Source organism: Lutra lutra, chromosome 16 (assembly GCF_902655055.1).
Source record: "Lutra lutra chromosome 16, mLutLut1.2, whole genome shotgun sequence".
Classification (NCBI taxonomy): Eukaryota; Metazoa; Chordata; class Mammalia; order Carnivora; family Mustelidae; genus Lutra; species Lutra lutra.
The window spans coordinates 51,096,294-51,122,985 of record NC_062293.1 but is presented as its reverse complement, the minus strand read 5'-3'; the positions used below and the strand labels follow the sequence as shown (position 1 = coordinate 51,122,985).

At 46.4% G+C, this 26,692-nt stretch overlaps 1 protein-coding gene across 3 annotated transcripts in view; it reads right to left on the bottom strand.

Annotated features, from left to right (window-relative positions):
* The window catches only part of SPECC1 (sperm antigen with calponin homology and coiled-coil domains 1), a 226,957-nt gene extending 202,305 nt beyond the window's left edge, over positions 1-24,652 (bottom strand). The window contains exon 1 of one of the 3 annotated variants that reach the window (XM_047708244.1): positions 24,569-24,652. The gene's annotated coding sequence lies outside the window, so the exon portion shown is untranslated. Of the gene's footprint in view, positions 1-23,654; positions 23,807-24,568 lie in introns of those variants that run through there. The other 2 variants (XM_047708243.1, XM_047708247.1) reach the window with 2 other exon arrangements.
* Between the last annotated feature and the right edge of the window lie 2,040 nt (positions 24,653-26,692).

Below are 26,692 nucleotides of genomic sequence, written 5' to 3'. Positions count from 1 at the left end.
AGAGGCCATGCTCCTAGAACCTGGAGGTCTCACGAACTGTCCTCGAGGGAGGGATCCTAGCTGGTGCCAAGCAGCTCTGGGCTCCCTCTCCCACGCCTCCCAACATCCGAGCAGACCGCACTAGTCACCTATCGGAAAAACAAGAGGCCACCAGTGCAGCCTAGCTCAGGCTGTTACCTCTCCCTGGTCCCAGCTGCAAGACATCATTTCCATGGACAGTGCTTCTCAGCAGGGACCAGCCAACGCCTCTTCCTGCTTCCAGCAAGTCGCTGGTGATGGCATAGCTGGGGATGGCATGTGTCCAAGAATCCCCGGGAGCCCATCGCTGCTGTGCCCGCAGCTGTGCAAACGTGGCTACAGGTGAGGATAAGTATTTATAAAGACTTTGCCCAGCTTTCTCTCCAGTGTCTCTGAAAAAACACCTCTGTGATTTCAGTTTTATGATTTAGTGCTGAGCCTGATTAGTCTCAGCTTGGTGCTGGGCATCGTGATGATTTTTTTTTTTCATTCTGTTGTACTTCTGGTATATTTTATCGATGTTTAGCACCAATTATTTTTCTTTGCTTTCTTGACCCGCGAGTCTAAATGCTGGTTTCCATGGCAACGTTGAGAGCATGCCTAGGTTGACGATGACACAGTAACTCATTTTACTGGGATTCCCACAACAGAAACGAGCTGACATAGCCTGAGTAATTCTTGAAGAGCATGACTGATTCCTTTAATCAGTTACTACAGAGTCAGCCTGTAACACGTCAGCCCATCTTTAGGAAGATGAATCAAAAATTCTGTTTCATCAAGGCATCCCTGTATGTTATTACAACTCGTTTGAGAGGACTATCCCAGGGCTTACTTTATGAAGGCATAAGGTAATTCTGCCCTAGACCAAGGTGATTCTTGGTCAAAACTCAAGATCTAAACTCTCTTAATCTCTGGCAACAAATCTGGCCATCTTTCTGGACAGTGCACCTGGAAAATGTTTAGCCGGTTTTCAAAGACTGATGAGTTACTTGCTCTGAGGCAAAATTCTCAGGGTTTCTTCCCTTGCATCATCCCTCCTTTCTTTATCCCTCCTAGAACCTTCTGAACCCAATCAAATTATTTCCAAATGGATGTAGCTGGAGACCGTGTCTCATCCGGACCCCTCCTGTTGGCCATTCTATCCTTTCTTGGCTCCCTTCAACTCTTTTTCCCCCATCATTTTTCCCAGACAAAGCCTTCTATTTTGGACCCGTCTACCAGCCAGATTCTTCCCTTCAAATGCCACCTTCTTTCCGAATTCAAAATATACAGAAATGAGATAACTGATGTCCTACTCATGGATACCCGGAAGAGAACCCTATAGGTAGGGAGAGTGCCCGGGATGGGACCCCTGGAGCTGTACTGGGTTCTTCAGGATCAGTGCAGCTGCCCAGGGACGGATGAGACGATGAGAGCTGGTGTATGAGGAAAACGCTCCAGTCAGACCCAATGCTAGCTTTGCACCCTGCTCCTCCTTCTCATGGCTTAGGATGTTACTAATCTTCACCCCAGCCCTCACCTCCAGCCTGGACCAGTGTCTTCTAGCATTCTCCAAGTTGTCTGGAGACTGCCTTTTTTCCCTTGCCCTGCTCATACCCGGCTCTGGGCTCTTCTGGAACAGACTGGAAAGATTTATGCTCAGAGCCATCCATCGGCAATGCTTGGCCAGCTTGGGTCCTGCCCTGTGCCCACCCACAGGAAGGCTTCCTGCCGGAAGCGGAGCGGGTGCCCATAGGCCCCAATCCCAGATTTCTGCAGACTTTCATGCACCCCACTTCTTGACACAGGGAACCAGTTTGTTATAGGAATGTGCTGTGTGTAAAGGCAACCACTCTGTGCCACTCCGAGCCTGGCGAGGCTCTGCCAAGTGCTCTTCATGGGCAAACCCTCGCCGTAACCCTGGGAGGCAAGTTAAGTATCACCCCCACTTTGCAGATGGGGAAACTCTGGCTCAGGAGGGTTAAGTGACTTGCCCAAATCAACAGAATTTATGACAGAGCCAGGATTCAAACCCAGCTGTCATTGGCCCTTACACACCAGGGATGGATATGGCCTCCGTGAATCATCTAAGCTTCTGGATCCAATGCTCCTGGTCCAAACCCAGCATCACTGTTTGCTGCGTGAACACGGGCTTGCTTTCCCAACACCCTGATTCTCCACATCTTCACCCAATAAAGTGCAGGTAGCACAGATGGAAAGAAAACATGGATACCGAGGGCCAGGCACATAAAAAGCCCTCAGCCAATGGTAGCTGCCTTCCCCACACAAACTGTCCATTGTGTTCAGCGGAGGGCAGTCCCGCTTTATTATCTTAACAGTAGACAGCAATGGACCCATTAAACCAATTTCGGGGGCAGGAGCCAGACACACCAGATTAAAGGAAAGGGCTCCTCCTGTATACAGAGCAGCCTGTTTTCTTGCGAAAACATGGAAGAGGCAGAGTAGAGAGGATAATGAACACTGAGAGCTGACCCATCCTGAGAATCAGCCCCAACCTTAATACAGCCTAGCTGCTGAGAACACAGGTGTGAATTCTGGGTGAAGAGTAACCTCCTTATGGATGTGAGTTAGTAACATTAAATAAATAGATGGGCAATGGCCAAGTACAGGGAATTTTCTTTGTTTTTAAGATTTCCATTGTTAATTTCCTGATTTCTGCAAACCCTTCTAACCCATCTCAAAGGATCAAGCTGATGAAGGCATTATAATTAGATCTAGGAGCCCACTCCCGCAGGGCTGGGAAGAGAGCCTTCGCGGGGTCTTTTCTTTAAATTTTCCAAACATTTTATTCTCTTACCAAGCTTCTTTCCTTTACAGAAGAGAGTGAGACTTATACTTAAACCGTAACTCATAAATTATATGGCATTAAGTAGAAAAGAAACAGGAGAGAGAAGGAGGGAGGGGCGGAGGGAGGGAAGTGGTAACAGCTATTTTAGGAATACGATTAGGTGTCTGGTCCTGGGGGAACGTCAGAGCCCATGCAAGGGGCCTCCCGCTCCCTCGAAACACGTTCCTCAGCTCCTTCATTGCTGCCCTCGGAACCTGTGCTGGAACGGTTGTTTGAGAGCCTCAGATCAATGACCTTTTTTTTTTTTAAAAGATTTTATTTATTCATTTTACAGACAGAGATCACAAGTAGGCAGAGAGGCAGGCAGAGAGAGAGAGGAGGAAGCAGGCTCCCCGCTGAGCAGAGAGCCCAACGTGGGGCTCGATCCCAGGACCCTGGGACCGTGACCCAAGCCGAAGGCAGCGGCTTTAACCCACTGAGCCACCCAGGCGCCCCAGATCAATGACCTTTTTAAGGCAAGAGAACACAAGGGCGACGGGGAACCCATTCTGGCCGATCGTGAAATAACGAGCGTCTGGGAGTGGGAGGGCCACTGAGGTCCTGACTACAAGCACAATAAGCTCCAGGAAGTGGAAAGCTAAGGCATTCAAGTCTGAGAACTAACAAAATATGAATGTTCACATAGCTCAATCACCAGGGGACTCAGCAGGAAACAGAACACAAGTGAACAACAGGCTGAAAATATCTAGCTTGAGCTTTTCAGAGCATGTGCTGACTTTGCTCTTGACCTCGTCCACAGGAGGTCGCAAACTGAGGTGGGTGGTTCTGCCACCTGGGGCCTTTGGCAGCATATGGAGACAGTGCTGGTTGTCACAACTTGGGGTGTGCTACTGGGTAGACCTGGAGATGCTGCTGGACATCCTACAAGCCAAAGGGTGGCCCCGACAATGAAGAAGGGTCTGGCCTATAATGTCAGCAGTCAAGGTTGAGAGACAGTTCTAGAGGAAGAAGAAGAGTCCTTGGGTGCTGGTTCTTAGTCGGGAACCTGGTTCATTTCCCATCCAACACAGAACCGTTAATGCCGAGAATCTGTTTTGGGAACAGCCGAGGGAATCCCAGACTTCAGCTGGAGGCCACAGGAAACTTCCAAATTTATTATTTCCTGTGGTCTGGAGATGAGAACTCATCCCATTCGCCTTAGATCCCTTCCTGGTAAATAAGGAAAAGAATAGATCTCCATGCGGTCTCAGAAGAAAAATGGCAAAGTATAATTTATCTCATCAGCAGAAGTCATTTAAAGGAAACAAGTACCAGGAAGTGATAAAACAAAATCTAAACAGAAAAGAACATCTGTATGTCGCTAACCACACCATCTCAAACCTGAAAAAAATAAACAACCCACGTCAAAAATGGAGGAAGAACTTGTAGCAATGATGAGATGTTGCCACAAGGCAGAGCTCCATAGCATCTAGGGTGTGATCTGGGATAAGGAACTGAGGAGTTGGGTCACTGAATATAAAATCAGACCCGAGAAAGAGGCTGTAATCTGGGAGCTATATTGAGATGGGCAAGAGCTCAGAATCACTGCCCCAGGCCATCCTGCTGTCTCCAAAGCTGAACCAAGAAGGCAACATCCCAAGCAGTGGATGGCCACTAATTAGTAGTTATTTCCTTACCTATAATGTGGCTTCACATCAAAGCATTTAAAGTGCATGAGCCAAGGCAGGAAAAAAGGAGATGGAAATAAAATACTTCCAAGAGCTCTTTCTGTAGAAATAGTTTTAAAAGAGCTATCGAAGGGTAACTAAGAATAAAAACTGTAAGGCAGTGCCAGGACCATTCAGTAGGGAAGGGCAGGCAGTCTTTTCAACAAATGGTGCTGGGAAAACTGGCTATCCACATTCAAAAGAACGAATTTGGAGGCTTAGCTTGCGCCATAAACAAAAGTTAGCTCAAAAGCAGATCAAAGACCTAAATGTAAGCATTAAAGTTGTAAAACGCTTAGAAGAAAAAAAAGGGGAAAACCTTTGTGACGTTGGATTTGACAATGGGCTGTTTGATATGACACCGAAAGCACAGGCAACCAAAGAAGAAAATAGATAAATCGGACTACGTCAAAATTAAAAACCTTTGTGCATCAAAGGACACAATCAACAGAGCAAAAAACAAAACAAAACAAAACAAAACAAAACTTCACAGAATGGGAAAAGATACCTGCAAATCATTTATCTTGAAAGGGGGTCTGCTGTGGACTGAACGATGTCCCCCACACCCCCATATTCATATGCTGAAACCCTAGCCCCCCAATGTTATCGTATTTGGAGACAGGGCTTTTAGGAGACAAATTAAAATTAAATGAGGTCATAAATGAGGGCAGGATCCTAATTTGACACGTTTGGTGGGCTTGGAATCAAAGAGAGATCTTACAAGGACCAAGTGAGAAGGCAGCCATCTATGAGCCCGGAAAGAGCCCTCAGAAAGAACTCAATCAGCCAGCGCCCTGGTCTTGGACTTCCCAGCCCCCAGAACTGTGAGAAATAAACATCTGTTGTTTAAGCCACTGAGTCTCTGGTATTTGGTTATGGCAGCCTGAGCAGACGAAGAAAGGGTTAATACCCAGGATGTATAAAGAACTCCCAACAACTCAACGAAAGCAAACATGATTTGAAATAGATGAAGAACTTGAATAGACATTTCTCCAAAGAAGATACACACATGGGCAGCAAGGACATGAAAAGGGGCTCCACAGGACTAATCGTTAGGGAAGTGGAAATGACAACCACAATGAGATACGCACATCCAACCCACCAGGATGGCTATTCTACACAACAACAACAACCATAACAAAATGACAAGTGTTGGTGAGGATGTGGAGAAACTGGAACGCTGGTGTACTATTGCTGCGAATGTAAAATGGTGCACACACTCTGGAAAACAGTATGGCAGTTCCTCAAACCCCCCCCTCAAAATAGGGTTATCACAGGTGGTAAGCCCACTTCTAGATATATTCCCAAATAACGGAAAGCAGAATCTCAAAAAGATACTATGGTCTTAGCAGCATTAATCACCACAGCCAAAGACAGAAGTAACCCAAGCATCTACTGATGGATGAACGGATAAACAAAATGTGGCATATGCATCCAGTGGGACAGGAGTCAGCCCTAAAAAGAAAGGAAACGAGATACATGCCACGACACGGATGAACCCTGAGGATGTGATGCTAAGTGAAATGAACCAGCCAGAAAAAAACAAATGCCATACATGGGATTCCGCTTATATAAAATAGTCAAGTTTATTGAGACAGAAAGTAAAATGGTGGCTGCCAGAGGCTGGGGGGAGGGTGGCACGGAGGTTACTGTCTCATAGGTCTAGAATTCCAGTTTTATAAGGGGACTACAGATCTGTGGTGGAACGGTGCACACACCATTACAAGTGTACTTAATGCCATGGAATTGTCTGCTTAAAAATGGTTGCAATGGTAAATTTCATATTATGTGTGTTTTACCACGATTTTTAAAATTTTTATTTATTTATTTATTTTTAAAGATTTTATTTATTTATTTGACAGACAGAGATCACAAGTAGGCAGAGAGGCAGGCAGAGAAAGAGGGGGAACCAGGCTCCCTGCCAAGCAGAGAGCCTGATTTGGGGCTCAATCCCAGGACCCTGGGATCATGACCTGAGCCAAAGGCAGAGGCTTTAACCCACTGAGCCACCCAGGCGCCCCATTTACCACCATTTTTTTTTTTTAATGTGGTAAGAAAACAGACAACAAGAGTGTAGGAGGAAACTGGAGACTTTCCAATCCCTTTAGGTAGAAGCTTCATGGGCCATGTCATTTATTTGGTCCCAGGTTCTGGGCCCTGGCTGGGACACCAGCTGAGGTGCTGAGGAGGGCTCAGAAAAGAACTGTTTTCAAGGGTGTGGGCAGGCTTTGGTGGAGCAACACGAGGAGGTTAGGACCGTTATCACCTTGAGGCCTGCAGGGCTCAAGGGAGGAAGTAGATGGGACCCAGAGAGACTGAAAGACAGAAACTGTGGCCTTCAGTAGAGAAACGCAACCAAGCCATGGAGACTCGTTGAGGAGGGGGCTGGGGGAAGAAGTGCCTCCTGTTCATCCTTTAGCGCTCTCTCCAGTCTGCGGCTCTCTGCTCTCATTGGAGGAGAGAGACCCAGATGAGATTTGTGGGGCCAACAGAGGAAGCTCAGGTTGTGCCCCCTTGGCCCAGCCAACTTCAATGCTGCCTTCTGAAGTGAGGTCAAGTATCTCCCCTCTAGAAACTTCTCCCAGTCCAGGGGGCCTCACCAGGGCTCTGAGACTTGTCTGCTGACTTACCTGCTATGCGGCTGGCCTGTGAGCCCTTCCCAGGGGGCAACCTCCTTGCCTTTGCCAGAGTGTGGCCAAACTGCAGCACAGTGTTACAGCATAGACCCTGACTAGCTGGCTTTCCCCCCGACTTCCCCTTTTTATTATCAGCACAAACTTTGGCTTGCTCTCCCTGACCCAAAACCTCAGTGACATTGTGGGCTCTTCCCTGGGGCTCGTGTTTCTCTAGCCGGCAGCTGCCCAGGCTGGGAGATGGGACTCCTGCCCCATTTCCTGAGAGAAGCCTGCCTTTTTCTTCAACGCAGACTTCCCTAGGGAAAGTTCCTCGTCCCTGGATTCCTGACAGACTTCCCAAAGTTCTGCTGGGATCATCACTTCCTGCTCAAAACCCTTCATCTTAACTTATTTTTAAGCTAACATTTATCAACACCGACTATGTGCCAGGCATGACATTCAGCGACCACTAGAGTTGACTTTCTCTAGTGCTGATGGCCCCGTGGCAGCTGTTGTCACCCATGCTGTACAGTCGGTGATGAGTGAGGCCGTGAAGTCTGCTAACTTCCCCAGTGTGGACCCAGGCAATGCCACTTCTGGCTGGGCACCCAGGCCTGGGTTCATGGCTCCTCCTTCTTCCAATTTAAGGGACAACCCAACAGGGCTTGGTCAAGCCCCCCTTCCACTTACCCTGATCTCCTCCACCTGGCCAGAGGGCTCATGGTTCTCATCTTGGGGCATTCACCTCGAGACCTCCCTCTATGAATGTTCGATCCCCTTTCTAAACTTCCAGAAATTTCTGCGGCTCCCTTTCGGCACTTCTATACCATGTCCATGATCTGCTCCCACCTGAGCCGTCCTGGTCTCTCACCTGGGGGCTTCAACAGCACCCCCCACCCAGTCTCTTGGCCACCAGGCCTGGCCCACCTCAGTCACGAAGCTCTGCCCTGCTCCGACCCACAGATGGCTTCCAGCTCCTTGAACATAACCAGGGAGTTCCCAACAAAGAGCTCTGAACTCTGCTCCCTCCACTTGGCTGGTTTTCCCAACTCTTCACATGGTGGGCACCCTCCCACTCAGTTGTTCTGTGCTCAAGAGCACTGCCTCTTGGGAGGATTTCCTTCCATTCTCTTGAGTAGCTCTCCCACTACATGCCACACCCCTCCCCACCCCAACCATTTCTTCCGAGCCTTCCTCACCAAACTAGGACTATCACGGTCATTGATCATCTGCCTTCCTCTGCCACTATGGAAGCTCAGTGCCAAGAGGGCTTTACCATCCTTGTTCATCACAGGGTCTGCATCCTTTACACTGGGGGGCATGTAGCTGGTGCTCAACAAACACTCACTAAAGGATACTTAGCTTCTGCCTTTCATTGAAGAAATGGGTGCTGGCATCTCCTTGCCCTTCCCTCGTTGGGCAGCACAAGGCCTAGCAAATGGGTATCATTCACTGAGTACATGCTGAATTAATGGGCAAATACAAGACAGAATTATAAAGCAATGATGCTCTTTTTCCATATACACAAGTTTTTAAACCAGTGGGAAAGAAATCCAATCCCAAAATTGCTTTCAGGTTGAGAACCCCACTGACACGGCTATAATGCCTCCTAGCATTATTACCTTGAAAATATTATTCACGTTGATGTGTAAGCATGAGCATTATAAAAATTCACCTCAATCACTTAGAACATGCTGGAGAAATAATTCCTAAAATTATTCAATACCAAATCTCTAAAATCACCTATCCCTTCATCTCATTTCCTGGACTTATTCCTGAAAGTTAGCCTTTTAAAATTTTTGGTATGCATCCTAGTTTTACAGTAATAGAGAAACAATCCTTTCCATTTTTATGGTTTAAGATTTCAGATGTCTTAACTGAAACATAAAAATAAATGAAATTATGTTAGATGCCTAGTGGTAGCGGGAGGTAACCACAGACTTAGGGACCCAATCATTTAAAGGATCAAGTCTAGGTATCTCATCTCTTATCCAACCTCTTTTTGTATCTTTGTTCCTGAGTGGGGCCCCTAAGGCAGGTGGGACAAGGGGTGAGGCCCCGTGATGTCAGGGACAGAGCTCCCAAGGCAACAGGCAGGCCAGCTCTGACTCATTCTGTTCTACTTCCTCTAGGAACAATGCAAGGACCTCAGGGCACACTGCCCCACCCACCCAGCAGAATCCTGTGCCCTCCACCAACACGCCTCAGTGCACCTGCCCTACCATGACGCCAGAGGGGGGAGGGCACAAAGCCACTACATATATTACAAATGCGACTCAACAAGAGAAACCACAGAGGGTCGTCTCATGTGTCCCCTTGCTAAGAAAGTGAATTACCCATCCAAGAGTTGTGGTAGAGGCACCCCACCCACACCCCACTTCTGATTCAGAGGCGAGAGCACTGGGGGTAGTAGTTCCTCCTCTACATCACCGTCCCCCATGGTGGGAGCAAGCTCTCCAGCCAGCGAGGTCCATCAATGAGGCAACAGGACTTCCTCAAGGGGTTCGTTCCCCCTTCAGGGCTTTAATCGTGACCACTGAATTTCTCTTCCCCTTGGAAGTTGTGTGCTTGCCTCTCCTCATTTCTCTCCACTCATCTGCATCTCCCGTCAGAGACGGGGTGCCCTCAGAAGACCAAGGGAGGGGAGTGTCCTGACGAGGGCCCAAGCCGCCGCGTGTGTTTGTGTTTGGCGAGGAGACAACTGAGCCAAAAACCAAAGTAAATTTCAACTTGGCCAAGTAAAGACTATATATAGAGGGGGAAAATAGGACTGGGTCTGGTTTCTCTCTGGTTTCTTGCTCAACGATGGTGGTCTTCTCCTCTGACGTGGTCAGAGTCTTCATGGCTGCTGACAGACCCACAAAGGACACCCAACAGGTAGAAATGGATCTTCTAGGATGATGACTTTATTCTGAGAAGGTAGCCCTATGTCATGAGAGCTTACAGAGTTCAGAAGAGCAAAGTCTCCACTGGACCCCAACCACGCGGAAGGCTGGGGCCCAGCAGGGGTGGCTTGTCAGGAGGCCGGTGAGGGAGGGCCCCCTGGCAATACCTGACACCCCTCTAGGGATGAGGGAGACAGGCAGGAATTGGACCATTAAAGCAACAAGGAAATTCTGAGGTCTCCCACTGTATGGAGTATTTGGGGGACATAGTAAATTCTTGGCTGTCTGGCACCTCCCAACTACAAAACAAACAAACAAACAAACAAACAAAAAACAAAAAAAATCTCCAAAAACAAAAAACAAAAAAACCCATGGTGGTGGCAGGGACCAGTGGTAGCGGCAGAGGGGTAACGGTGTGGCCCCAGGAGCCTGGCAAGGTACCCATAAGCATGGCAGGCAGCAAGGGAGGTCTTGCGGGCAGCCGGCATCCCGGGGAAAGTGCTCTGTCCCTGGGGTGGAGGAGAGAGAAGAGAGAGGCTGGGCAGCAGCTGAACCTCATAGAAGTCTGGGTGCCCTCCTGGGGCCACCGGCAAGAAATGAAGGAAAGACAGAAATTTTCTGGAGCTTGCACAGGTTCCGAAGGGGCAGGGAGCTAACTCTTGCCTGCACTGTCACCCCGGTTGCCCCCGAGTCCTGGTGGACACCCCCTCTGAGTAACAGGCAGAGTCTGTCCCTTCGAAGAGGCTGTGAGAGGCTGTTACTCCGCTGGATTTCCTTATTGTTACTGGATTAAGTTAAATCACTGAATGCAGCTGATTGCTTGCTTTCGCATTCCTGAAATACTCTTTTCGAACCCACGGGCTTCAGCTATCTTCCCATAATGCCAGCTGGCTAATGAAAGCCACCGCTGTGCTTTGAAGGGTTAATTTATTCAGTGCCTGGAATATGCTCTCTTTTTCCCCAGCACCACACGCTTCTGGTATTGTGTTTGAAATAAGTACAATGGGCGTGAATATGAGGGATCATGCTGCTGCCTGCTCCAGGGATCATCCTGTCATTACGTGTCCCTTGCGCGGTTCCCAGGAGGAAATCTACACGGGGCATCACCGCAGCCAAGGCCCCCGGCTCTGTCCCTAGGGTGAGAGCTGGAGACAGTTAGGGAAGGTCACCCACCGCAGCTGCCCCTGAAGGAAGGGCTTTGTGCTACAGTTGTGTCTGAGTGACGTTCAGGGAAGAAAGACGGTCCCAGTCCCTCAAAAAGCATAGCATGAGCCAAATGGTAACGTCGCCCCCGGTCTTCTCTGTTTCAGAGTAAGGCACACTTCGTGCTCTGCCCACTCCTTCCAGGTGCCTAGTGCTCAGACCCAGCGTGGCGATGGCTAATGTTCTCCAGGTCTCCCCAAGGCCACTTCACGCCCAGACCAGCGGGCTGCCTGCCCCGGATCCCACTCTCAGCCAAACTCTGACAGTCCTTGTAAAACCCAGCTTCCGGCCCCTTGTCCAGCGAATAGTCCTGCTTCCCCAGCACAGTGAGTGTCCACAGCGCCCCTTATGTGAGCTTCACATTCTGTTGACTTTCTCCCCCATGCCCAGCTCCCCAGCCTAGATGACGCTCGAGCAAAAGACTCATTCTTATGCCTCTGTGATCCCCCGGCTCTGGGCCCAGGGTCTGGCCCATGATAACTGCTGGCTAAAGATGAACCATGACCTAAATATGAAACCCAAGCAGAACTAGAAAAGTACTAGAGGAAAAGAGAAAATCTTTGTGATCTTGGGTTCAGCAAAGATTTCCTAGATACAACACTAAAAGCATGATCCATAAGATAAATTAAAAAGAAAAACCTGATAAGTTAGACTTCACCACAATTTAAAACTTCAGCTCTTCCAAAGACATTACCAAGAAAATGAAAAGACAAGCCACAGATTAGAAGAAAAGCATCTGCAGAACACACACACACACACACACACACACACACACAATGAAGGGCTTGATTCCTGAATTTATGAAAAACTTGCCCAACTCAACAGTAACAAAACACAGAACTCAACAAAAAAATGGGCAAAGATTTCAACATTTTACCAAAGAAGCTATTTTCGGAATGGAAAAAGAGCACATGAAAGATGCTCAACACCATTAGTCATTAAGTAAATGCAAACTGAAACCACAAGGAGATACTACTACACACCTAGAAGAATGGCTAGAAAATAAAAAATAAAATAAAATAAAAGCCGTATCAAGTGCTAGCTAGGATTTGGAGCAACTGGAACTCTCATTCATTGCTGGCAGAAATGCAAAATGGTACATATTCTTTGCAAAACAGTGTAGTCATTTCTTATAAAATTAAATCTGCACTTAGACAATTCAGTGGTCCCACTCCTCAGCATTTATCTAAGAGAAGTAAAGACTTGTGTTCACACAAACATTTGTAATATGAATGTTCAAAACGGCCTGGTTCATAATAGTGAGAATTTGAAATAACCTGCCTGTGCTTCAGTGGTGAGTGGATAAGCTGTGGTATGTCCATGTACTGAATGACATGCACAAAGAAAAAAAAAAAGGAAGAATTATAAATTCATTATGCTAAGTGAAAGAAGGCAAGCTTAAAAGGTTACTACTGTATGATTCCATTTATGTGACATTTTGGAAAAGGCATCCCTACAGGGATAGAAAACAGAGCAGTGGTTATCATGGCCTGAGAACTCACACTATATCCTCTTCAGGGAGCTGTTCATCTAGATCCTTTATTACACCTTTCATAAGGAACTGGTAAAAGTCCATAAATGTTTCTCTGAGTTCTGTGAGCCGCTCTAGCAAATTAACTGAACCTGAGGAGGGGGTTGTGGGAACCTCCGAGCTGGACTTGTGATTGGCCTGAACTGGGAGTGAGGGAGGGGTGGGGACAGACTTTTGGGACTGAGGTCTTGACCTAAGCGATGTGATGCTATCTCCAGGAAAAGAGTATCAGAATTAATTGTTCGGTGTATTAGAAAGCACACGTCAGAGGGGCTGACGATAAAGCAGTAGAAGGAAATTTTGAGGATGAGAGAAGGGTTGTAAGTCCTGATTGTGGCAGTGGCTACACGTGTATTTGTTAAAGCTCAAGTGGGATGAATGAATGTAATCTAAGGCTCTCCTTGTGCTGGGCCACGCCTACCTTGCCAACCTTATGCTATCCAAGCTCCAGTCAAGGTGGCTTTCCAGGCCCCCAGCAGCATGCACCTTGCCCACCTCCCAGCCTTTCTTCTTGTTTTCTTCCTGTTCCCTCTGCCAGGTCTGTTTTTCCTACCCTCAACCCCCTTAGGCACAAATCTTATCCATCCTTCAAGACCCAGATCAGATGTTACCTTTTCCTGTAACCGTATTTGACAACTGCCTCCTGACACACACAAAAAGCTGGAAATTATTTCATGTGCCTCTAAATTCCAAGCACTTTATCTGTGTGCCTCTTACATTATCAATGCTGTTTTTGTATGATCGTGTGCGTCAATATCACTTATCTCCGACTAATTTAAGTGCCAAGTTTGAAACGCTTTTGCAAATAGGCACGGTGTCTAGATTGATGCCTTTTGGTGAATTAGTGAAAAAAATCAATGGTGAGGGTGACCTGTGGCAGGTAAAGTTGATGTGATCAGCACCCAGGAAGGATAATATCCAGAATAATACCCAGGCCTCTCAGTGATGAGCCAACAGGACTGGTGAGGTTGTAACTCCATGGGGACTGTTTGCACGATAGTCACAGGCTGATCAAAATTACCTTCAAGGCTGGTTAAAAGCACCCATGCATGGGGTCCTGACTCAGCCCACCAAAGTTGAGTCCTGCTTATCAATTTTTAATGAGCTCCCAGTGTGACTCTGATCAGTCAAGTCTGGAACTTAACCTTCCTAAACGGTCAGAAGGCCAAAGACTCACTGACAGGTGGATGCAGCTCTTGAAAATCTGGTCCCATAAAAATAGAGGTACCACTGCCATACCCACACACAGGTGTGAAGAGATCATCAAACTAATACACCCCATACCTATCAATAAAAAGGAATGAATGACAGACACACAGAACAACGAGGAGGAATCTCAAAAGCATTGTTTTGAGTGAAAGAACCGGACACCATGCACTACGTAGTGTGTGGTTCCACAGATCTGAAATGCTAGAAGCACCGAAAAATAATGTAGGGTGATAGAAAGTTGGTTGGCATTTGCAGGGGGCCATGGGGTGGGGGTGGGGGGGCTGGGACCCGGACTTCCTGTAAAGGTCCACAAAGGGAACTTTGCGAGTGATCGGAAGGCTCCATATCTTGATAGTGGCAGTCCCATGGGTATGCTCATTTAGCCCAAGTCATCAAATTGCACATTCAAAACGGGATCATTCGCCGAGACTCAGAATCTAGGGACCTAATGACGGCCCTGTCACTGTCCTTGGTCAGTCACCAAGTTCTGCCCCTCTGATTGCCAAAGCTCTCCCGGATCTTCCTCTGCCTCTTAGTTCCACACTTTGCATCTTCATGGGGATCGGAAGAATTACTCCTGGTTTCCCTACCTAGAGTCAGGCCCCGTCTGCCACCACGGTGCTAGCAGGCTTTCTAAACCACAGCCTGCTCAAATCCCTCCCCTGCTTAAGCCCTCCCACCGCCACCCCTTTCAGGAGAGAGCCCCAGTGCCACATGCCAGGCTTCCTGCACCCTCATGCCCACCCCCGGCCCCACCTCTCCCACTCTCTTGCACGCCCACTGCAGACACCTGCTCCCACAATGGACGGCTTGCAGTTCCTTGGAAGTACAGCGGCCCCCTGCAACTCCCAGCCTTACCACATACCGTCCTTTCCGGGTGCGACACTCACCCCACTTCCTCAGCCTCTTGACTCCCATTCACCACGCTGGGCTCAGCGGAAGCGTCCCCTGACCTAGTAAGTTCCATTGGCTCGGCTCCAGCGCTGGGTCGGATGCCCCTCCTTAAGCCTCAGCATCTGTCACACTGTGTCACACTGTCACAGCTGCTGTAATTGTCTGTCTGTCCACTAAGGATGCAGGCTGGGCACCATGTTTTCAGCTCTGGATCACCAGCATCGAGCAGATCTCTGGCCCACAGAAGGAGCTCAGGAAGTGTTTCCAGGTGTTTCTAGTGAATGACGGACTGCTCGAGTGAGTGAATGAATGAATGAATGAATACCAAAGGACAGAGTGTTAGAAGTCCACCAAAGGGCTATGATGTGTGAGAACAGAGGAAATGAAAGGGCTATGAATGCTTGAGGACAAAGTGGTATTGGAGCCAGACTCTTGTTAGGAACTAAATGTGCCTCCCCCAATCCTATGTTGAAGTCCTCACCCCCCAGGACCTCACACTGACTGTATTTGGAGACAGGACCTGTGAAGTGGTGACTGAGGCAAAAGGAGGTCACTGGGGTGAGCCCTCCAGCCAGAGAGTGGTGTCCTTTCAAGACGAGAAAACTGGGATACAGACACACACCGAGGGAAGACCGCGTGAGGACACAGGGCAAACATGGCCATCCGCAAGCCAAGGAGGGAGGCCTCAGAAGGAACCAACATGGCCGCCACCTATATCTCAGGCTTCTAGCCTCCAGAACTATGAGGAAATTAACCTCTGTGTTAAAGCCACCGACTCTGGGACCCTCTGTGGCAGAAAGGGCATTCCAGTGAGAAACAGAGCCAAAGGCAGGGAGGAGGACACTATCAGGGAGTCAATGTTCTGGAGTGGTTTGGTTTGGCTGCAGGGGATAAGCAGTGTGGCAAGTAGAGCAAAACAGCCATGGAAATAGGGTTGGCAGCAGACTGTGGAGGTCCCAAAAGCCAGGTTAAGGGGTGTAGCCTTTCCTCTGTAGCCCAGTGTGCCTCTTCCGTGTGTGACGGGGTCTGTGCCTGAAGGAGACAGCGGGCTGGCAGGACCACGCATTCCCAAGGCGGTCCCTGTGGGGTTGGAAGCCGAGGCCGCTATGTGTCCCAAACTGGAGCACGTGAGCCACGGGGCCGCTGTGGTGGCTTTTGGGGACAGCAACCATTTGTTAATTTTAAAGTTCTATATGTATTTTAACACATGAAACTCGGGACTGAACTGTGGCTCTTTTGTGGAAAGGGCACTGATCAGGGCAACAAGTAAGGGGATTCTGCCAACTACAATGGCCATATGCATTGGCTGTATGGTCAAGATAGACCCCAAATCGCTCAGATCTTCTTCTGACTTTTCTGCTCACCCCTATCCATAGTGCTCCTTTTAAAACAGCGACCGCGTCCCATCACTTGTCTTCTTAAAGTCCTCCAGTGGGCCCCCACATTCCTTGGAGTCTAATCCACAGCCCCTGCCTGCACGTCCCCACTACCCCAGCCTTCTCTCCTGCCACTCCCCTTCATTCCCTGCCAGTCACTGCATTGGGAATAGCGAAGTCAGGCCCCAAGGGACTAGTGAATTCACTCGTTCACACAAACAGCTGGGGACTGTTTCATTCATTTGTTCCTCCAACAAAGCTTCTTGGAGCACCTGCTGCCTCTTAGGGAGGCACCCCACACTGGGATGAGCAAACACAGACATAATTCCTGCTCACTGGGAGGTTCATGGTCTAGAGCAGGGGACGACCATATGGTTCCCAAAATAAAAGATCTCCACTGTGAAAGCTACTGTAGAGAGTCACAGTGTGCTCTCAGAGCTTATCGTGAGAGGGGGTTATGGCCAAGCCACGGAGGACAGCCTGAGAAGGCTCCACGAGGAAAAGATGACTCCAAGATAAGGGGCATTAACTAGGGGCAAAGGGGCAGAGGACATCCACAGGCAGCAGGAACAGTCAGGCAAGGGAAAGAGATGCCCTGGCAGGAGGTGGGGAGCAAGTGTGAGGGACCCGAGGGGATGAGAGCAAGCAGGGGCCTCAAGACACCAGGCTGGACAGCAGGGCCTTGAGGAGGGCCTGGTGGTGGCCAAGGAGATCCCCACCCAGGTGCTCAGCAGCCCAAACCTATTCACACAAGCCGCTGAGCACATCCCACTGTGGGCGGGCTCCTTCCAGGCAGCGAGGGCTCCAGGTAGCACTGGGGAAGCCAGGACTCCCGAAACCCTTTACTTAAGCTCATTGGTGAGCCCGAGGACAGGTCCCCCCTGGCAGTGCGTACACTAGCGAGCAGTTCTCCAGCCCCCAGGCTCAATGAAGACTTTTTTTTTTTTTTTTTAAGATTTTATTTATTTATTTGACAGAGAGAGATCACAAGCAGGCAGAGAGGCAGGCAGAGAGAGAGGAGGAAGCAGGCTCCCTGCTGAGCAGAGAGCCCGATGCGGGGCTTGATCCCAGGACCCTGAGATCATGACCTGAGCTGAAGGCAGCGGCTTAACCCACTGAGCCACCCAGGCGCCCTCAATGAAGACTTTTATTCACAACGCAGACCATCCCCCTAGGATCTTGACCTCTATCTCCTGCAAAAATCCTCCCCAGCCGCTCTGCTGACTCTCCCCACGGTGAGACGAGTTAGGCTCTCCTCATTAGGAGGTGGCCCCTTGTCGCAGCTCCAGGTGTGCCTCCGAGGGCTGTCTCGGAGGGTGACCCTCTGGCTCCCTGGCTGTCACGTGTCCCCAGCTCACCTCACTCTTGGGAGTGTACAATCAATCACTGCTCTCCAGTCTCCTTCTCCCATCTGTTTCTTGCAGCGCCCTTGTCCTGAAATCTACTGGCTAACAAAGTCATCATAGACAAGAGTCCTTCCTTTTCTACTGGCTAAATATCTAAACCTAATACACGCTCCCTCCATGAACGGCATCCCTTTGTGATCAAAGCGACCTCGTAGGCCTTACGGACCAGGTGACAGAGTTCTGCCTTCATTACCGGTAAATTTTCGTTTTAGTTTGTAGAGTTGGCTTTATTTTGTTTTCGTGATTTCTCATTTACTCAAGGGAGTCAACAAGTTTCCTTTTTTTAAAATATGTTAGTGATGTCAGTTTTAGGAAATTTGATAAGTAAGCCATGGCAGTTGACTATGGCAAAAACGATGAGAAAATGGAATTTGGAGGACTACAGTCTGAGGAATGGTGGTCCCAGTACAAGGAGAAAGGAAACGGCAGGAGGAATGGAGAGAAGGGGACAGAATGGGAGAGCTGGAGTGATGAAACCAGCATGGGCTTCCAAATGGCTGGATGTGGGAGGGAGGTGGAGGGGGGCAGTCCCCACCTGTGCTTTTCTTAGAATAGCCTCCTTCGGCTTGCCCCCTCCTGAGCACCCCTCTAAATGAGCTCTCGGCTATTACTCTCCTTACCTGGTAGCTTCCTAGCAACGCTCATGATTGGGGATGAGTAATTGGTTAGTGGGTTTGCTGCTCCCTCAGGGGTGGCCCGTTCCCTCTCCTGCTCACCGTTGTCTCCGCAGGGACTCGTGTACCACCTGGCTGGGACTAGGCGCTAGGTATCATCTGGGCGAGTAACAAGATGAATGGCGATTATGAAGGTCAGATGGACCTTTTGAAAATACAGATAAAGGGTGGCGGCTGGGTGGCTCAGTCAGTTTAATGTCCGACTCTTGATTTCGGCTCAGGTCGTGATCTCAGGGTGGTGAGACTGAGCCCCATGTTGGGCTCCATGCTTGGCAGGGAGTCTCCTGGGGATTTTCTCTCTCCCTTTCCCTGTACCCCCCTTCCCCCATGCTCCCCCAAATAGATAAACCCTTAAAAATAAAATAAAATAAGGAATAAATAAGAACACAGGAAGGGGAGAGGCACAGTGTCTGGGGTGGGGTCTAGGAGCCACCCAAGTGTGGACCCCCTGCAAACTGCAGGAAAACAGAGAGGGAAGCTGCTTAGAGGTCAGCGCTCAGCAATGAAGCCTCTCAGGTTGAGTTTTCTCAACAAGTTCCTTGCTTCTTTTCCTAAAACATAAGTTAAAACCTGTAAAGAATGTGAAAACACTGCCACCCAAATGCTCATGCTTCCTAAAATTTGTCTTGTACTTTCCCAGTTGTAGGCCTCTACACCTGGGGTTCTGCTCCCTAAAATTTTCTTGCCTATGGGTGTGGAACAATGCCTGTCTTTCTATCTATCTTACACAAATACTACACAAATACAGACTTACAGAAAAATTCAAACATAGAAATATATATAGCAAAACGTGAGAGACCTTGCCCTTAATTCTACTTCCCATAGTAAACAGCTTGATATTATACACCCACTACTTTTTTTAAGATGAATTTTTATATACATACAAATTTAAAAAATAGGCAGTTTAAGTTTCTTAATTTTTTGAGAGAACAAGAGCACACATGCAAGTGGTGGGGGGGCAGAGGGGAGGGAGAGAGAATCTTAAGCAAGCTCCGGGCCCAGGGCCAAGCCCGATGATCAGTTTGATCTAACGACCCTGAGATCATGACCTGAGCCGAATCAAGAGTCAGATTCGTAACTGACCAAGGCACCCAGGTGCCCTGAGAGTTCAGGTTGCTTAATATAAATAATGAAATTTTAAGTGTAAATATGATCACACTTGTATATGCTTACTTGAAAATGTACAGAATTGTTCTGAGATACGTTAAAGGTTATTTTACATTTTGGTAGATTTTGTAAAATTGCCATACAAAAAGCTTTACTAATTCTTGTTCCTTACACTTGTGACTGCTAATGCCCATCTCCATATATTCTCTTTGACACTGGATAACCTATTTTCAATTTTTGCCAATCTGTTCCAAAGGAAATATTTCATTAGTATTCGAATTTGCATTTCCATGGTACTTACTGACGTTGAACATGATATGTTTATTGATCAGCTATATTTCTTCTCCTACGAATTACTTATTTATAAAAATAAATATAACTTGCCTATTTACAAACTGTCCTTGCCTGGTTTTTCTTTATGTATTTGTCTTTTGCTAATTGTCTCATGGGAATTCTTTATTTATAATGGGTAGTAATCCTCTGTGGTGTGTGTTTTGCATGTGTATCTTTGTTACTTGCCTATCTTTCAATGTACCAAATTTCTTAACACATATAGAGTCAAATTTTCTTTCTCTGTCTCCCAAGACTGTGTGAAAGTTTGTCTTAACCCAAATTGGGAAAGAAGGACACATTTGACTCTATGTAAGAAAATATATGATCTATATTTCTTAATACATATTATATAAAATACATACTATACATTTGTGTGCATAAAATACATACATGTATGCATCAAATATTCTCTACACATATGTATATAAATCAAATACTGTTTCCAGTGTTTTTTTGTTTTTTTGTTTGTTTTTTGTTTTTTTTTTTTTTAATTTAGCTTTTGTTTCCTCACCCTAACAACCCACGTAGTGGACATTATCTATTACTATCCCCATTTTACAAATAATAAAACCAAGGGACACATAAGTTAGGACTTAGCAGCCTCCCTCCTGAGTCCACACTCATAGTCAGTACTTCATGTTGACTCTACACAACATCCTCTCTATATATCACAAAAGCAACAAAAATTAATACATTGTAGGGCAACGGGAAGCTCGATGGATTAAGTTTCTGCCTTTGGCTCAGGTCATAGTCTCAGGGTCCTGGGATCAAGCCCCGCATCGGGCTCTCTGCTCAACAGGGAGCCTGCTTCCCTCCCCCCCACTCTGCCTGCCTCTCTGCCTACTTGTGATCTCTCTCTCTGTCAGATAAATAAATAAAATCTTTTTAAAAAATTAAAAATTAAAAAAATTAATACAATGAGATAATGGCACAGAAACAGCTGCTATAGATCAAACAGATAACACAGAAAAATCTTTTAACAGAAAAGCTGAGGAAGCAGAGAACACAAAGATTTCTCATAAATGATGTTGGAAAAACTGTTTGGCATTATTTTAAGTCAGTTTGAGCCCACTTTTCACATCATCCACCCAAATACAAACTAGAAGGAAAAAAAAAATCCCTTAAAAGAGGATAACAGGGGGCGCCTGGGTGGCTCAGTGGGTTAAAGCCTCTGCCTTCGGCTCAGGTCATGATCCCAGAGCCTGGGATTGAGCCCTGCATCGGACTCCCTGCTCGGCAGGGAGCCTGCTTCCTCCTCTCTCTCTCTGCCTGCCTCTCTGCCTACTTGTGATTTCTGCCTGTCAAATAAATAAATAAAATCTTTAAAAAAAAAAAAAAGAGGATAACAGGTCTCTAAGGTAAAAAGAATCAAGGGGAAAAAAGGATGGAAAATTTGGACGATGTGAAAATGTTAAATGGCTGCATTTTTAAAAAATTCATTTTGAAAAGGTGACCACTAGGCTGAAAAATAACTGAAAAAAGTATGCCAAATAAATTTTATCAAAAAAAAAATATATAAATTAGCAAAAAAAAAAAAAAAACATTAAAATCCTAACAGATGAGCAAAAGAGAAAATATAACTTATAAACAAACATGAAAAAAACCATTCAACTTAATTATATTAAAAGAAATGCAAAATTACAAAGGACTTCTGTTTTGTCTATTTTTTTTTTAAGATTTTTATTTATTTATTGACAGACAAAGATCACAAGTAGGCAGAGAGGCAGCAGAGAGAGAGGGAAGCAGGCTCTCCGCTGAGCAGAGTGCCAATGCGGAGCTCGATCCCAGAACCCTGGGATCATGACCTGGGCCAAAGGCAGAGGCTTAACCCACTGAGCCACCCAGGCACCCCTGTTTTGTCTATTTTTTAAAATGATATTGTCCTTGGTGAAATGGATGAAATCAAAGGGGGACCTCATACAGAGTGTTGATAGAGAGTAATTCAGCACTGTTAAAACAAATGTTCATGTCCCTTTTATCTAGTAATCCCATGTCTGAGAATCTACTCTACAGAAATGATCCAGAAACCTGGGGGAAATCATATGGACAATGTAGTTACTGAAGTTTTTTTTTTGTTTTTTTTTTTAAAGATTTTATTTTTAAGTAATCTCTGCACTCAATGTGAGGCTTGAACTCACAACCCCAGGATCAAGAGTCACATGCTTTACTGACTGAGCCAGCCAGGGCCCCCTGAAGTATCATTTATAATAGTAAGAAAACAAACAGCAGAAAAAGGAAAACAACCCAATTTACAAGAATAGGGAATATTAAGTAATTTATGAAACAATCACTGACTAGAACATTATACACTATTAAAAATAATCATGACGCTAATAACATTTAAAAAAAAACAAACCCTACAATATCCAGTTGTACAAGTAGAAAAAAAATAGAAATTTTAAGTTGTTTGAGGGTGTGGAATTGAGTCACTATTTTCTCTAATTTCTAAATTTACTGTGGATTTAGAAAGACCCAAGTCCCAATCCCAGCTGCACCACTCCAATGAGTTATAAAAATCTTTCTATGCCTCAGTTTCCTTGCCTATAAAGTGAAGACCATAAATACAGCCACTTTGCGGGAGTGTTTTGAGAATCAAATGAGATAACTTGAGTGCTGTGCCTATCACCTAACAAAAATGTTATTTTTGTCACATGACAAAGTGTAAACGTGTTTGCGTGGGGGGGGCGGGGGGACTGAAATGAGGAAGCTACTTCACACATAGTGTCTGTTTCCACTTGAAAGTTTAGTATGGTTAGTTTCATGCTCTCCCTACTTTTGTGGGTTTCTCCTGCTTAGACAACAATTACTTGTAAACCCACTTGGCAAAGGGAAGATTAAAGGAAGTGAAACATCTACTCTCCCCTAGAACCGTGTAAAGATACGTTGTCTGTGGAGCCCAGTAGTAAAGGAACAAAATGGAACCATATTAGTGAATCCTGCAGCAGAAACAGGGAATGTGTGTGTCTTTTTTTTCCCTTTGCAGTCTAACAAGGTGGGGAAAATCACATTGTTTGAGTAAACTTAAAACATCAACTTCCTTCATTACTGAGCTAAATATTTTATCCTAATAAGACATTAGAGGAAAAAGGAAAAAACAAAACCAAAACCAAAAAAACCTAAAAACTTCATTTCCAGAAAAACAGAATGGTGAAGAGACATTTCAAAGTAGCCTGTGCCTCTGGCTGGGGTGAGGACGGGGATGGGGGCTGGGGGAGGGTTAGTGCAAAATACTGTCTAAACAGAAACCATATAATAAGTAACTTCCTAGAAAAGCCTCTATCTTTGTCACATCTTTGAAGTTCTGCCATCTAGGCCTCATGAGCACAATGTTTGGCCCAGATATTAAGCTCTGGGACATTATCAGGCCCTCTGCAAGATGGGAGGGCGCACTCCACAGTGCTCACCTTCAAGGGCAGAGGGCTCTAGAATTTTCTGGGGGCCTAAGAACCAGTCAAGTGGGTGGTTCTCTGTCCCACACTTGCTGAAAAAAATGTACAGAAGCAGCCCTATTCACTTTGGTTGTGAAAACAGATCTCCATAGCACTAGTAATTAGTACCCACAGGGAGGATTTCTTTCCCCCCAGACTCCATATATTAAAGTCAGCATTAACGATCCTTACTTTGCAAGATGAAAAAAGTAACAGGCAGGGAAAAGAAGACTATTTTTTTCAAGATATCAGAAGATGAGTTTCAAATTCATTTTTAGCCCCCCAAAAGCATGTGTAGCATTCAATGATCTAGTCCATGAATCACACACACAAAAATGTATTAATCAGGCCTTAGTCATATCAGGGTTCGCTGGGTATGTTAGACATTATACCTAAAGCAGAAGAAACTCTTCCCCCAGAGAGAGCTATTCTTCTAAGATTTTCCATCCCCATCTTAAATAATAACCAACTATGTACTTACTGCAAAGGCTTTGGCTTCTCGTGCCTCTGGGGAGCTGCTGACCTCAATCAGCAAGTCAGCCGCACTATTCTGGGGTTTGGTGCTGGCCGGGGAGGAAAACCACACTCAAGGGGCCCAGGCAGTGAGCATCTGAGCAAAGCTTCACTCAGGAAGCAGGCGGGCTCCAAGGCTTCTGACAGCCTCCCCCCACCCCACCCCTCCCTCTCCCTCTCCCTCCCTCCCTCCCTCCATCTCTCTCTCTCTCTCTCTCTCTCTCTCTCTCTCACACACACACACACACACACACATACACAAACACACACTGCAAAATCACTTCTCTCCTACCGGTTCCTGAATACTTAATTTGTACCTCTCTAAAACATAAAGATTTAAAAACATGGGCTGACTAGCATGTTGCTCTTTCAAACCTGAGATATCAAACAGAAGGGGGAAAAAAAAAAAAAGAAAAGAAAAAAAAAAAAGCTAGTCTGTCTTCAAAGGTGAGTTTGCCCCGAAGCCTCAGGGCCCCTCACTTGCCATAACCTGTGGGCTGTAGCTTATTCTAGGTGGGATGGGGAAGTCAGGCTACGATCAGGAAACCTTTCAAAGCAGGCAGTTCTCGTGAGCTGAGTGAAAACGTTCTCAGAGATTAAGCACCTAAACCTCCAAGCCTCTGGTTGTTGGCTGAAATTCCCTTTTTTTTTTTTTTTTTAAAGATTTTTATTTATTTATTTGACAGAGAGAGATCACAAGTAGACAGAGAGGCAGGCAGAGAGAGAGAGAGGGAAGCAGGCTCCCTGCTGAGCAGAGAGCCCGATGCGGGACTCGATCCCAGGACCCTGAGATCATGACCTGAGCCGAAGGCAGCGGCTTAACCCACTGAGCCACCCAGGCTCCCTGAAATTCCCTTTTTTTCATTCTAAATATTTTCATACCTAGTTTTGAATTCAGAGAATTCCAAAATTATGCACACCCTCCCAAAACCTGAGGTCCATGTGTCCTGCTACTTTGGATGGTCTGCACGCCCCAGTGACGATGAGCCCTGCCTGTAAAAACAGGGAAGGAATTTGTGAAGGTAAACAAGCAACACAGGTCCTATCTACCCTCAGCAAGAACTGTAGTCATCAGGGCTGAGCTTAGTCACTGCCACGAGGTGGAGTTTAATTGCGATTATACTGGATAATAAGGGTGAGATTTAGCCAAGTATCTCTTACACGGCAGAGAGGCTTTACTTAGGAGACAGCAGGAGTCTGCAGAGCCTCAGGGACACTGAGGCTTTTTTTTTTTTTTAAGATTTTGTTTGTTTATTTGACAGACAGAGATCACAAGTAGGCAGAGAGGCTGGCAGAGAGAGGAGAAGCAGACTCCCCGCGGAGCAGAGACCCCCCCCCCAATGCGGGGCTCAATCCCAGGACCCTGAGATCATGACCCGACCCAAAGGCAGAGGCTTCAACCCACTGAGCCACCCAGGCGCCCCAGACTTTGCCTTTCTAACAACAGTTCATAATAAGGGGCTGTGGCCATGCAGCTAAAAGCCGGCCTTCCCCTGCGGGCGCTGTTCTTACAAACGTGGCCCCATGCCACCCTGGCAAATGCCTCTGCCTTTGGTGGCCTTCCCTCTTAAAGAAAGCAGGGGACAATGCATGGGACCTGCTCTCACTGGAGAATATCCATCTTCCCAGGGCGGAGCAGGGGCAGGAGAATAAGGGGACCTAACTCAATGGGTGTCATCTCCCCCCGGCACCAACCCTACCACTCGCTTAAGCAAAGGAACAAATTTATTGGCTTGACTAACTGGATAGTCAAGGGATGCATTCGAGCTGGCTTTCAGCCAGGAGACCTGGAGGTTCCAAAGTCATCAGGAACCTGTTTTCATCACCTTTCAGCTCTGCTTCCCCAAGTTCGATGCCTTCAAACATGGTGCCCTTGGGATGGGAAAGCCTTTCCCGGCAGCATTGCATGATTAGAAGCCTATGGCATTCGAGACCTCAGAAGACAGGCACTCCTCAGAGAAGAACCTCAGAGTGAGACCCTCTCCAGCCCTGTGGTAAGGGAGAGGGACCTGGGTGACTGACAGCCCCACTAGTTATAAGAAGAGCAGTTCCCAAAAGCAAAAAAAATGCTGGACTGGCAAAAAATACAAGCTAGTGCACTGGCTTAAGCCTTTCTTTCTTTCTTTCCTTCTTTTTAAAGATTTTATTTATTTATTTGACAGACAGAGATCACAAGTAGGCAGAGAGATGCGGGGGGAGCAGGCTCCCCACTGAGCCTGATGTGGGGCTTGATCCCAGGACCCTGGGATCATGACCTAAGCCAAAGGGAGAGGCTTAACCCACTGAGCCACCCAGACACCCCTAGCTTAAGTCTTTCATGTGATTGCATCTTACCAATCAGACTGTAAATCTATTAAAAGAAGGACATACACAAAGTGTTCAGGGTGGCTATTGTGTGTCATTTCTTTTTTAAATTCACACTGTATTTTCTAAATTTTCTAAAAATTAATAAAAAATTACTAAATTGTATAATAACACAATACATCTAAATAAGTTATTGTATGCTAAACAAGTTCTGTTTATGAGTGAAAATATATATAGAATATCTATGAATAAATCTGGTAAGAAAATTGCAATCACACCCCCCCCAAATCGATAACATTTTACTGAGTAACAGAACAGAGGACTGGATGAAAAAAAATACCAACATACCATGATATTGATTCTGCACAAAATAGTTATATAAATGTATTGTAATTCCAATAAAAATTCTAACACGATTAAGAGTTATGAAAAGGATGTCTTATAAAACTATCCTAAAATGTACCTGGTAGAGTAATTCTTCTCTATAGAAGATATAGAATAATTTATTCTTCTCTGTAGAAGAAAATTGTTGAAAAAAATATGAAAAGGGACTTGTACTGCCAGATATTAAAAGAGACCAGAGAAGTAAAATAGTTGCAGTGTTGTGGTTCAGGAATAGAAACATCGTAAATGGATCACAACAAACCCCAAAATAAGAATTAAGATAAAGATAGCATTACTAAGCTGAGGATAAAAAAAATG